This window comes from Corvus hawaiiensis, chromosome 1 (genome assembly GCF_020740725.1).
Source record: "Corvus hawaiiensis isolate bCorHaw1 chromosome 1, bCorHaw1.pri.cur, whole genome shotgun sequence".
In the NCBI taxonomy this organism is placed as follows: domain Eukaryota; kingdom Metazoa; phylum Chordata; class Aves; order Passeriformes; family Corvidae; genus Corvus; species Corvus hawaiiensis.
Window position 1 is genome coordinate 85,487,955 of NC_063213.1, and position 14,182 is coordinate 85,502,136.

At 35.9% G+C, this 14,182-nt stretch overlaps 1 long non-coding RNA gene across 1 annotated transcript; it reads left to right on the top strand.

Moving 5' to 3' along the window:
• Window positions 1-3,090: 3,090 nt before the first annotated feature.
• On the top strand, window positions 3,091-7,263 carry LOC125335330. The gene is made up of 2 exons (XR_007207418.1): window positions 3,091-4,831; window positions 6,829-7,263. It is a non-coding gene; the product is annotated as an uncharacterized LOC125335330 (long non-coding RNA).
• The last annotated feature ends 6,919 nt before the right edge of the window (window positions 7,264-14,182 follow it).

Below are 14,182 nucleotides of genomic sequence, written 5' to 3' on the forward strand. Positions count from 1 at the left end.
TGCAAGGCAGCTCAGGTCCTGTCAACAGGAAAACCCTATTAGTGTAGACTGGCCTAAATAACTAATAGGTTAACAGATTTACCAGATCACAGTTCTGTTTAGAATTAAAATATACTGTCATGGGTGGACTCCTATAGTGACATCGACCAGCATAAAATTAGTGTCTCTGTGTCCTGCTCCCCTATGATGGTCACAAGTGTGACCAAAGGACAGCCCCTCATGAGAACCTAAGAACAAACATGCATCTCAGATGCTTCATGGGCTCACTGTTTCTCTGTTCTTATAGAACAGTTTTAAAATTTAAAAACCTTAAAATGTGTTTTAAAAAGCCACACCTACTCAAAAAGGTGTGGTTCCCTTATGCTGCTTCAACTGAGTTTATATCATAAATAATACTCACACAACCTTCCATAAAGAACAGTCTTTCCATCAATATAAGTGATTTTTCCCTGGGCTGTATTTCTACTGAATGTACATCTCACCTCTGAAAGAAGCAGATATCCATGAGATTTTTTGCTCATTTCTGAGAAAACTGCGTCCCAGCTGCCCCTGGATGATGGACAGCCATGTAGATAAAGCATTAGTAAAACTCTAGCAAAGAAAATATTGCAAGAAACAGAGAATTAAAATAATTTGCTTGGGCATTTACACTGCATTGCTCATCTGTAGTTTTCAAAGGCGGTGATCCATAGCTGTGCTTAACAGTAGAGAAGTGGAGTCAGCATAAAGAAATACCTTGCATGACAATCACAGAAGGCTGATATGGACTGGCAGAGCTATGGAATGGCCCTAGTGACAAGAGAAGCCTGGCACAGACTTGTGTCTTGAAACAGAGAGAACCTCTTGTTTCCCCACCTGATAATCTATTTTTGAACTGAAGTAGGGCATTGCCAATAGTTCTGTATTTGAAAGGTGTTGTAATATGATATGGACATGTTTCTTTAGTAGCAATGTGTGAATAGATTATTGAAATATACAGAGAACAGTTTGTACAAAAGACCAGTAAGTACTGACAATAGGTAAAATGAGGATGATATTGAATCACAAAATCACTGTTCCTAATGATGAGCTGCCAGTGCCACACAGTCAAAACTTTGGTTTTGGTCTGATACAAAATGAAAGTCAGGAAGTAAAAGAAATTCAGTCTACTGGGAAAGGAAGCAAAATGTTTAGGTAACCGAACAAATATTTTCAGAAGAAGAAATTACTTATTTAGTTCTGCCAAGGTGAGAGTCCCCTTCCGTGGTAATACAATGTTTTATAAGGAGCAAATGGCAGAAGCAAGGCAAAGCTGAATTAGTTTTATACATCATTGATTCTTGGAGCAATAACCAAACGTATTAAGCAGCAAACTTGAGGGGAAAATGTATGTGGAAAGAGAAAATTCCACTGGGCCTTGTATTTTACCTTATTACTTCCTTTAAGTCACTAAGGTCTCTGTCATTATTACCAGAATGTTTCCTTGCAATGCAAATGAGTTGAAGACATAAACGTTTTCAGCTTTCCTAAGCAGGATACAGGTCTGCTCTCCCCAGAATTTCTTCCCTTGTAATTATTATGTGTCCATGCTTGTCATGTCTCTCACACTAACAATTGATTTACAATCCTACTTCAAAGCGCTTGTCCTCACCCTGGTAGCAGTGAGTAATGACAACGGGCAAGAGACCCAGATACAGGATGCTATTTTGCACACCTGAAAAGTATTCCCTTTTTCTGCATTTCTGTGACTGCATGGGTAGAAAAAGCACTCTGTTATGACTGCTTCACAGTATTTTTGATGTTAAATCTTTGACATTTTGTTGTTCTAGCAATGCCATCTATTCTCAAATGCCTAATGAATGTTCATTAAAGTTATATTTCACTGTAATTCTATTTTCCAGCACACTCTTTATCTCAATAAATAACTCTTCATCTCGTCGCTGAGCAATGGAGGTCCTGTCACGTTGCTGAAGGAAGCACCAATGATAAAGGATGGGAATGCCATTCAGCAAGTATTTGCATTTTTCATCTCTCATTAAATAAAAAAAAAGCCTCATAGAGAGATTTGAGTGTAGCTGCAACTGCTACATGTGATACCTGTCAAAATATGATAAACTGACAATTTTACCCTAGCTTCTTAACTCTTTGGACCAAAAAACTTGAGGAAGGCCTTGTTTTTTATGAATTACCATCACATTCATGAGGTAAAATGTGCTAACCATAATCACTTCCATTGAGGTTTAAGCTAAGGGCAGTGTCAGAAGCCACTACTTAGCATTTTAGCTCAAGAAGTTACTGCTTTTCTGATAAATCTGCTTGATGTTGCACTGGACTGAAATGAATTTTTGCTCTATGATAAACAGCGTAGCCATTCAATGTCTAGTGGGAAATTCCTAGGCATCTGTGTCTCTGCTGTGCTCTGCCCTACAAATCTTTGCTGACTTCAAATTCTACAGGTTTCTCAGGTCTTGCTCAGAATGCATTAGTGAGGAAAATGCATCCCTTATGCTTGCAATTTTTCCCATCCGTGTTAACATTTTGAATTCTTTCTTAAATTGGAGAAAACTGTACTTGATGAATAATTAAATATTTTCAGGTGGAATCTTTGTTCACCCATGAGATGTTCTGTCCTTAGAAATGTGTGAATTGCCTGTTTCCCAAATATTGGTTGAAAGTGTTTAGGAGAAGAAGTGAAGAATATCACAGACATTTGAAACTGCATGGGGAATTGTAGGCAGGGAAAATGAAAGAGATTACATACTTGATTGAGATGCTGGAGGCCTTTTTTAAGTCATTATGCTTATCATTCTTCCATTTAGTGTAATTTTTATTTTCTCTCTTGAATCTTTGCAGATAGATTTATTAAGATACTGGATCTTTTCTGGAATAGGTACACATTTACATGCAGTAAAATTGCATTTGCCATATAGTAGCCCAGGAACTTAATTTAAATGACATAGTCCTTCTGGGCTTTTTTTTTTTGACAACCCAAGTAGTTTGCAGTGTTGCTGTGGTAATTATAGATTTGGAATTTTAATATTTCTTTTTGCTTTAAAACTTTTTTTACCATTTAAAATAAGTTAATTCTGTAAAATTACCCCATACAGAATATTCTGCAAAGGGGAAAGGAGTTAGTAAATGCAAATATGACTCTAATTGCAATTAGTAGGATAAATTTTAGGAGAGGTTAGTTACTGATAAACATGCATCCTCATGTTAATTGTTTAAATATCCTGTGCTAAGCTGGTGATCAATACCCTGTTTTAATCTTAAGGTATCTAAAATTGCAAACAGTAAATCTCTGGCTAGTCCGGGCTTCAAAGGGACAGAGAGCTCATCCAAACACACACAGTATTCAGAATGTAAAAAAGTAATCCTCTACCCTAACTCAATCTATGGTGAAAGTATCTTCTAGGGAGCTAAGAGTCAGTGGAGACACATGATCGATAGCAAAGTAGCTAATGATGTTGGTATTTTACTTTTTCTTAAGGGGCTTTTAATAAAATATGTGTAAAATACTTTAGGGAGCCTGATACATGAATGAGTTACATATTCACTGCCAGCTAAAGTAGGAAATGTGCTATTCATTGAGTCATCAGGCCAATTTCTCTAAAAATATTGGAATTCCTGCACTGAAAAAGGATGGCATGAATTCATCAACTGCCTCATCCCCTAACTTGCCAAGCCATTTGAGAATCACACTGCTTCAGATACTCCTTGCTATGCTTTCAGATTTTAATTAGTATTATATATTCACATCAAAAAGATGTTACTCTTGCAATGCATAAAACTATTTTATACATTTTCTTAGAGCTAAGTATCCTGAATGTATCAACTCTGCCACTCCTCCCTCATTTTGCTAAATACAAATGGGTTATAGCACTAACAAATTCTGCCTTTACAGTGGTTATAGCTGCTGGTAACTGTTATGGGTTGGCCAGAAACACGCCAGAGTCTCTAAACTAACATCATATTTCTCTAGTGCCCCCAGCTCTCTTCAAGATATCAAGAGAATCTGCATCATAAATGTTTCTACTATCCGATAGAATTGCTTCTTTAACAAGTCTTTCATCACATCTCATAAATTTGCAGACTGTAACAGTAAACTTCAGAGAAAACTTGTGAAAAGCTTGTAAAAATATGTCACCCTCCTATTAACTTTCTCATCACTCAGTTACTATTTCAGCAATGTTCTTTTACCATGCCAGTGGTGAGTATCATCCCTTCTGGAAAACTGTTATCTGTTTAATAGCAGCTTCTTACCTTTATTTTTTATTAATCCCTTTGTGTTTTTTACAGTATTTCAGGGATAGAAAATAAAAGATCATTTCTGAAATATCTTTGCCTGCCTCTTCATATGCTTGAGTGAACTTCTGACAGTGAACTGAAAATGGTGTTCAAATTCAAGCTATATACCTGTTGATTTCTCTCTAATTTCCTTCTATCTGCAGTGTCAGATTTAGTTTAGAATAAAACTATACTTCTGTTCATAATGCCTGCAAGCTTGTGATTAAAGCCAATGCTAAATTGTACTTATAAAGTACAACCAGATCCTGAACTGGTAAAATATTTGCTAAACTGACTGGTAAGCACCATAAATTGTCACCCTGAGCACCTGTTTGGTGAAATAAAACCCAAGATATTTCTGGTTCTGCACCCAAGATTTGAAACACACCTTGAGAGCACATATAGTTCTAGAGAAGAATTATCTGTACCTCTTGCATTAATATAATTTGCTTACATAGTTATCAAAAGTGTGTGTTCTAATGTTTTACAGATTTTACTGTAAGAACATGTAATTGGAAGGCGTGGATGCTTAATAAGTTTTTCCTTTCCCACATACCCTGAGAAGGTAATGAATGCCTCACTTCATGAAAGAGATGCTGCTTTCTGTGCCCTTGCACTTCACTAGCACCCAGGCCTGTTATAGTTTACATGCCTAATTCTGCAATCCCTTGAAGAGTTTGGTCCTTTTGTTATCTGGTTGTGGATCCATATATTTCTCTCATCCTCCTTTGAAAGTGCAGCTGACAGGTACCTCCTCAGTCTCCTGTGGCATAAAGTTCCAGAAGGTCACTGCCTGTTGTATAAAGTACTTATTTTTATTTGTATTGAATTTCTCCTACTAGTTTAATGTTATTTTCCCTTTTTCTGAACAATTTTATGGAAAAGTGTTGTGCATTTGCTTTATGATGGATTATTATATTTGTGATAGGGATGGTAATTTTCAAAAGTTTTCTCTTTTTTATTTCCTGTAGTTTGAATGCTTCAGGACTATAATGACTTGTATATTTATTTTGTCTTTCAAAAATACTGGTGGCAATACTTTGCCTTCTTCTGATTATTTTTTCAGTTCTGTTTTGGTTGTGCAAACAAAGAGCTTCATATCTGGCCTGAAACAAAGCCTCAGTGCTTGAAGCCATTCTGATTCTGAATGAAGCAGAAGGCTCCCTCCATGCCTCTCCCTCTGTACTTCTGCCTCAGCCCATTTGCCTGGCCTGTCTTACACTTCAGCTGCTTTGTGACGTTTTATTCCCATAATCTAGAAATTTCATCAACCAAATTATTTTTTCAGAAAGCCACCTGGGGGCAGTTTCAAAAGCTTTAGTTGAGATTTATGGTTTCTCCACTGTCTGCAAAAGAAGTAAATAGTTTGGCTTGACATGAATTCTTTATTATTGTGTTAGTTATCGCATATTTCTTGCTTTTTTTTTTTCCAAAATGGTCACAAATTGCTTCAAATTTTTCTCAGATTTATCAAATTGGATAATTTTTATTCAATCAAATAATGACACACTTATGGTTTAGTTAATTGCCCCAGAATTATAGGTGAGAAAACATTCTTATAATTGCCTCAAAATTAGTCTGTTTTTTCATTTATTTGCCTACTGGTCTCAACATATCCACATAAATAAAAGTTTAAGCACATGCAGAAGTGTAGATTTAATACTGTTTTTTGGTAGAAATACAGCATCATGCTTCAGCAGAACTTGTTTTAAATGTACTGCAGTGTCAGTGGATTTGAGTAGCTCAAACTGTAGTTGAGTGTCATCACAGAGACAAGGACAGAAAGCAAAGACATCAAATTCACTGATAGCAATCAACAGAGTCCCACTTTCTTCCTCTCCTCAAGAGCAAGGAGATGCCTATTCAGAAGCATCCCTGTGCCCCTGTTCTCAGTTGCCACTCCACTGCACATCTGCTGGTTTGGCAATAACTTACCCATAAATGATGTAAGACTGGAATGAGGCAATGCTTAAGGAGATGGCTGTCCCGTGTTTTAAACAGAGCAAGGAAATCAGTCTGAATACCAGACTGACACTGTTCTCCCTACTTAAACAGTTTGTTTTCCATATCAAGGGGAATAGGTCCAAACAAACAACTGAATAAAAAAGGGAATTAAAAACAATCTCACAAATGCTGAACTGAAATATCTTAAGATGGAAAGTTCCATCCTATAAAGTGGAAATATATGCATGAAAGTTTTATAGTTATATCACTTTTGTTTTAGTTCTCAAAATAAAGCAGATCTGTGCATTTGATGAGAGTCTCAAAGCAAAAAGAGTAAGGGAAAAGTGGAAAAATTCATGCTGAACATCATTTGTAAGCGTTATATAAAAGACTATAATGTTACTGAGATTTTCTTCTAGTCTTGAGACTAAAGAAAGAAATCAAGACTCAGATGCCATGATGCTCTTCGATCTTTTATCTTTGTTCAGTTACAAGTAATTTTTAGAAAATGCTTTGAAAACAGCAATGGTCATGCTTCAAATATTTAAATGTATTCAAATAAAATCCTGGTTATTTTTGTAATGCTGAAACAATATTGTTTATGCCATATTTTTGTAGAAAAATTCACTATGAGTTAATGTGATAAAAATCTATTGAAGACAAGCCACCAGGTCGGCATAAGAAACTGCAAACATCCCAGAACTTCAAGAAGAAAACGAAAATAATTTTTAATAGAATTCAACTGACATCAAGCTGTGAATGCCTAAATACACAGCAGTTTATTTGTGGTCCTCTGAAAAGTACTGTCTGGAGCTCAGTGTGGAAAAGTGGACAGAAGTGCTGTCTTCTCAGAAATTTTGTCTTATTTTGAGTGTATGTTTGGGAAGAGGGACACATCTTTCTGGTTAGGCAAAAAAAAGATTGTTCTAGCAATATATGTGGTTGCACAGTGGTTATTTGGGCTTTTCAGATAAAGATCCATTATTGTTGCCACTTTATGTAAAAGAATACAAAGTATTTTGAAAAATACCAATAAAAGTACCTTGCCATTTCTCTAAGGAAGTCTTGTGTTTGTTTTTAAATAAGAACTTGTCTGAACTATCTGAAAATGAACATCATTGCCAAAAACATTTCTACAAAACTGAAGGTTAGTTTTCAAATATATCTGTCTTTCTCTGACATTTCTCCTTTCTTCTTGCTAAAGGCTATATTACATTGGAATTTATCCAGTGCACTGTGTCTTCTAGATTTGCCCATCAACTTCACTATTATTATTCTCTCAACTCTGATATCAGTTGTGCCAAGATTTCAGTGCAGAGCAACTGTGTAGCCACAGAGGTTTCTCCCCGGTGATTTTAACTGGCACAAGTTGTATTATGGCGTGATTTTTATTTCTGTGACGATCAAATGCGGTTCTGCTGGAATAACTTCTTCTCTCTGTTGTATATTTAGTTTGTAATTTTTGATTCCATACCTTCTGGGTTGTCTAAGTGAAACTCTGGTTGGTACTGTAAGTGATGGCACCTTTCTCCATAGAACTATAGAAAACCTCTAATACAACTTGTTCAAAGCAGGGACAGCTGTGAGATCAGACCAAGTTGCTCAGGGTTTTACTCTCTCTTCCCTCATTGACATAATTATTTTAATAGATTTCAGTAATTTTATTATTTTTATTTTCCAGGCAATCTTAATCTAATTTTTGGCTTCAAAATTTGAATATTCCATATAATTAACTGTAATACTCTAATTGTTCCAAAGACTTTTAGCTAGAAGACTGTTTTCTGATGGAGCTTACATTACTCTGTTCACCTGTTGCTTAGTCACGTAAGTTATTTCTAAGCATGAGTAATCCTAACACTTGGATTGCTTTTTCTGTGCATAACAGGAAAACAGAAAGGTACCATAGCAAAGTGATGCAATTTGAAGTGCATGTGACTGTTCAAAAGCACAAAATGAAACATATAAATCAAAAGTAGATGCTTGAATGGGCACAAAAATGTCCTGTCTTACAGTACTACACTGAAGAAATTCTCATCTCTTTTTCACTATAAAAAGTTATGCATGTTTAATGAAAGATAATTCCAAGCATGAATCAATTATTGTGTTTTCCCATAAATTATAGATGGAAGAGGTATGGTTCTCAGCAAAAAGGAGGAAGGGGAAAGAAACCTGGCTTTCTAACCTAGTTGTTGAGTTACTTGCTACTGACAAGGATCACATTTTTATACAAATTAATGTTTAGCCTATAACAAGTACAGAAGTCCAGTGCATGAATTCAAGAGAAAACTACTGGTGGAGTGTGTCTTCCTGATCAGACAGCTTTGATTTCATGACAGTAGTGGAAACAAAGACATGTTCTGAAATATTTCAGGGAAAGCTACCATCCACTCTGTTCTATCCCATGTAGTTCTGACAGCTTGGAAAAAAAAAAGTTTGTCTCCTTTTGTTTTGGGTTTTTTCCTTCCACTTTGAGACAGACTCCTTTACACAGAAAAAATAATCCCAAGCTATGTTATAAACCTCCTGAAACGGGTCTTAGTGATGAAAGTGCTGAGCCATGTTTGCAGCTTGCCAGAATGGCACATCTGTCACTATAAAAAAGCTGTACTGTGAGGTGGCAAAAGAAAACCAATCTATAATATGATTCTTTCTTAATGGTAAATATAACGCAAAGCAAAGACAGGGCATTTGCAAATTAAACCTGACATGATCTAATCCTGTTTGTGCAGTGTTTAATTTTCAGGTGTCTGAGCTACATAGCACACAAGTTAGGAAGCCCTCTACTAATACAAATTACAGTAGCTGAAGGAGGCGTTAGCTCCTGCCCCTCTTAAATTGTGGGTTTTTTCTATTTATGCAGGCCCTCCCTGGATCACTAACAATGCATTATAATTATTGTTTAGTGACACTGCAGGGAGTAAACCTGCTAGAACTGAAATATGCTTATTCGATCTCTCTCCTTAAGTGGTGCCTCTTGATAGCTCATTTCAAAATGAGAACTGACACCTCATCTCTTTGTCTCCTGTAATCAAATTCTCTTCTTCTTTCATAGGCTGCTCTTAAGAAGGAAATTGCATTTTGCTGTAGTTTTGGTGTTTTGTGAATCTGTGTTACAGGTAAAGGGGAGTTGGAGGTACAGAGTTTCAGTTGTGCCCTCATAAAAAGGCAGCGTCAATTTTGTTTGTATCAAATTGAGCTGAGTAGCAGTTCCATGAGGGCAAATAGAACTGAAGCTTAGCTGATTTTAATTTTAGTTGCTCAGATGTTGAGGTGTTGATAAGACTAGTGATATTTTGTACAAAAAGGAAACTTTTTTGCAGATTTGGATAAAACAAAAGAAGTTAATGAGACCTCTTCTGGAGGCATCAGAGGGGCATTTTCCCCTTTGCATCCTGATTTTCCATAGCCCTGCTTCTTTTTCCTACCCAAATTTAGCACCCCAAAATATGCACCCCAAGTTATTATTCCAACTTGAAAAATAATCATATCTTAAAAAATTCTGAGCCAAATATATCTATAGATATATTTAATACAGAGAAATGGACCTTTTATTTTAAGTAAGTAAATAGCCTGTAGCTGAAGTACCAGTTAGGTGTGTAGTTACTGTGGGTGTTCTCTCTAGTCAACGGGGAGAAAGTGGCTCCTGAGGAAGAGCATTTTGTCCTCTTCATAGCTGAACTACCTTTGTGGACTTGCCTCCATCTACAGACAAGTGGTAGAGTCCAGTTTCAGTAACATCCCCAAATATGCATGGCATATGATGAACTTCTGTCATATTGTAGAACTGACTGCAGAACTGCAATTGCAGAGCAGAGGAAAGGGAGAAACTGCTTGGCAGAAGCAAATATTAACCTGGAAAAAGAGGAATCCAAACTGGGCTAAGGTAATTTCAGTGAGTATTTTCACAAGTGATGTTTTCTTCTCTTGTGTATGATCCTGACTGTGTTTCCAAGATCTTAATAAGGATCAGTGTAGACACTAGAATGCTTCCCTGTTGATCATGTTTATAGACCTCTGTGAAAAGCAGAATAAGGAGCTGCTGATGTTGGAACACCTATAATCTCCTCTGTGAGGACCTATTCAATGCAGAAGTAAAATGAATTTTGTGTTCTGCTCTGTTTGAAGCAAGTTTGTTTCTTTACTTGTTCTAATATCAAATAAAAGGAAAAAGGCCCATTCTAAAGCAGCTGGAGTTGTATTTTTGGTTTGTTGGGGTATCTTTACCTTAATGTGTAAATTAATAAAAACATCTTAAAATACTTTATTTGTTCTTTACAAAGTTGACTCTCATGAATTTGAAAACTAATAACTTCTTCATTGACTGTGTAAGTACAAAGCCCTGTGTGCTGGGTTCAGTGTCAGCTCATACTGATGATATGTGTGATGCAAGGATTTGGATTCTCAAATCAGGTATCTGTCTGGTTTAGCATCCTTAGGAAAGGGTCTTCAGTAGGAATAACTGCAGAATAAGTCCGTGGAGGCTGTGATAATTGAGTGTACTCCCTGACTGTTTTGCACTGAAGGTGAACGATCCTTTCATTCAACTGAATTGGAAACTGTGCAGGGTAGTATTGATTACACTTCTCTGTACTACTAAGAAAAAAATCTGTTCTCCTTAAACTGGACAAATAAAAAGGGTGAGTTCTACACAGTGCAAAACCAAACACAAATCTCTAGGCTGCTATACTTACATTGTGGAAAGAAAAATTTATAAATTCCATTGAGATTGCAAAAGCCTCCCCCAAACTTGAAAGACCCATGCCATATACAGCAGTATTATTACTATGCATTATTATTTTTAATAGGCTAATTACTCCTGTTTCCTTTCAAGACTGGTTGTTTTTTATCTTCAGTATGGCCCACACCTGTGTGTGGCTTTGATCTGCAATATGGAGAAAGATTGTTTCTCACTGCCAGCAGAGAAGTACGATGGCTCATCAGTTCTCTTGTGTACACAAAGGGACAGATTGCTGCAGACTGTGAATGCTGAACCCTGTCTGAAGGAAAAGGCTCCCTTTTTATAGCCTTTTTTCCCCCACTTCTTATAGCAAATTTCCCTGATCTGTTGCCAGCATGGTTTCTTTTAAGGATGTTTCTTCCAAATATGCATAAAGTGTCCTGTGCTTCCACATTCCCTCCAGCTCAGTAGGAGAAGCTCATAAGTTATTTTGGACAATTTATACAGCACGTAGTAGGATGTGCACAGCATGCTATACTCCTTTTTTTATACAGTGGAACTACTCTTAAGGGATATAATTTTTTCCCAATTATAATTTTCTGCACTCTTTTGTAATTTAATGGGAGAATCTTTTTTTTTACCAGAGAAGAGAACAATATACGACTGATGTAAAAAACAGGTGGAGCTCAGATGCTGCCAAAATAGCATCAAATTAATACCTGCAGATACAAGACATCATTATAGCTCTGTCTTTTAATTTTCCTTAAAGTTATGGATATTTTGTTAAATTTTTGCAGTATAACACAGGATTTAGGATAGATTTTTCATTCTAAATTTACCAAGAAAATTAAATCTATTTCATTTGCAGAAGTATAAAATTATGGTTCTTCACAAGATCCTGCTAAATTCAAAGAGATAATATGTTCAGGACAATGATCTGTGGAATTGGAGAAAATTGTAAGTAATAGTGGTCAAAGAGCATGGGGAGAAAATGCAGGAAACCAATTGTGAAATTTCCCATTTGTTGCAGGGATGATACATAAATACGCAGCAATTTCCTGGAAAGCCAAGGGTCCTGTACTTTTTCCACACCTATTTCTGTAAAACTGTGTTCACTTGGATTCAGAATAGGCCTGGTGGGACTTTGTTCGATTTAGGTTTTCAGTGATTAGTTATTAACTTTGTGTTGCTTTTTTTGACTGATTTCTGAGACTGATGACTTTTGCTCATGTACTATGAGAGGTGTCTTCTTCCTACAGTTCATGTCTGCAGTGTTTTTTCTGCTGTAGCTCATAAAATTTAGGTTTTTCTTCATTCTTGGTTTTCTTTAATTTCTTCCTACATTATTTTCTATTTTGCAACATAGTGTGTTTGATTTTGATTTCTTCCAAACCTTTTCTTACTGTTTTCTCTAAACAAGAATATGAACTTTATATTCAACAGGTAGTTCACCCAAAAGGTATATGAAATATCATAGGTCCAGCAATCCTTACACAGATAAAATAGAGCTTGCTTATACTTTCTTTCTAATTTATGTAATTCCATCTAAACACAGCAAAATGAATTCTGTCTAATTTTCCATTTTTCTTCTCAGAAGAGAGTAACTGAGCCACACGACAATCCATGTCACAAAACTTTGTTTATGTACTTCATTTTTAAGTCTTAGAGGAGAGGGCAGGAATGAAAGGGACTTTCCCAGCTGAAATGGTGGGGTTTTTTATCTTTTCCCTTGTTAGTCATAGTATCCCTGTGGAATGGAGAACAAAAGTGGGAGTAGAGCACTTCCTTATCTACTCACAGCTTTTCTGTGGTTCTTAGAAAATTCAAACATAAAGTCACTGCTTAGAAAATAACAGACTTAGCACCACAGCAAGACAAGTAAATGAACATTTAATAAAGTTATGCCCCAGAATATGCTTGCAGTTCAACATTAAAGAAGGAAATCTACAATTAATAGATCAATAATTCATAACAAGGAATATAGTCTTTTAAAATAAGAAGTTCTGCTAGAGATAATTTCCAGGTCATCTAAGATAACATACTCATTTTTGTAATGTGGAAAACAAAGTCTGGTGAAGACCATTGCATGCATTCTGGCTTTAATTTTTTCACTAAAGAAATGTTTTGAATATGTTAGAAGCTGCTTAGACTCAGTGTTTTAGTTTTACTTTTGATTAGAATGGCCTAATTGAAGGTGAAAGTAAAATTGGTAACAAATTTAGAGAAAATTACTGGAGGAATTTTGAAAAATTTAAGAAGGTTAAAAAAGCTCAGAAGGGCTTTTGAAATGATCATTGCAGGCACTCCAATCACATGTAACACCATAATCATTATTTATTTTGCGATATCTCACAATCATAACCATTGGTTAATTGTGCCATCCTTGCATGCAGATAAGGATGAGATCTGCCTAAATTGCAGTTTATTAATTGTCAATACCTGTTATGTTTCTTTGAGATCTTCAGTGTGTGGGTTTTATTTTTTCTTAGCTTTAATTCTAAAATTTTAGCTCAATAAAAACTTTTCTAGCTTTGGAACATTTCAGTACGGAAACACTATAATAGTTACATATATATGCCTTTGGGGTTTCAGCTGTTACTGAAGCAAAGTCTTCTGGTTTTCAGAAACTTCCAGAAGCAGAGGGACTAAAGGTTGTATATAGTTTTGATAACCCTCATCATCATCCTTCTATGGTTACAAGGATATTTTTATTTATATGTGCTCCACTTTTTTCTCTGCTCTATGTCAAGTTTTACTCCTCAAAACAGCCATTTCATTTTCAAAGAGAGATCTCAGGAAATCAAAACTTTTTTTTATAGTTGACCTACAGTGATTATAAATCAAAATCACCCAGGCAATGGAGAAGAAAGAAAAATGTATACATACAAAATGGAACTCTATAAAAAGAGAGCTAAGAACATCCGCCGGTACAAGAAGCCCTTCAAATATGGGACTCATGAATAATGTAGTTCTCTAGTAGACTCAATATGCCCAAAACAGAGGGCAGGCACATTTGCCAATACCACAGGCCATGAAGCTAAGGAAGAACATAAAAGAAATTACTTCTTCATTTTCACTCAGCAGGGCAGTGAAAGAACTTGATCAATTTTGAGTTTTTCAGACATATCATGATTGAGATAGAGTTGATTGTAAGATAATAAAGTTCAAAGGAAAATTTGGTTGAATGGAGAATATTCAAGTCCAGCAAGTCCTGTTTTGTATCCTGGTCTTGCTGCTGATCAACACCCTGCTGTGCTTGGAACATTATACTGTTGCTTGTGCTGGTACTTGTAC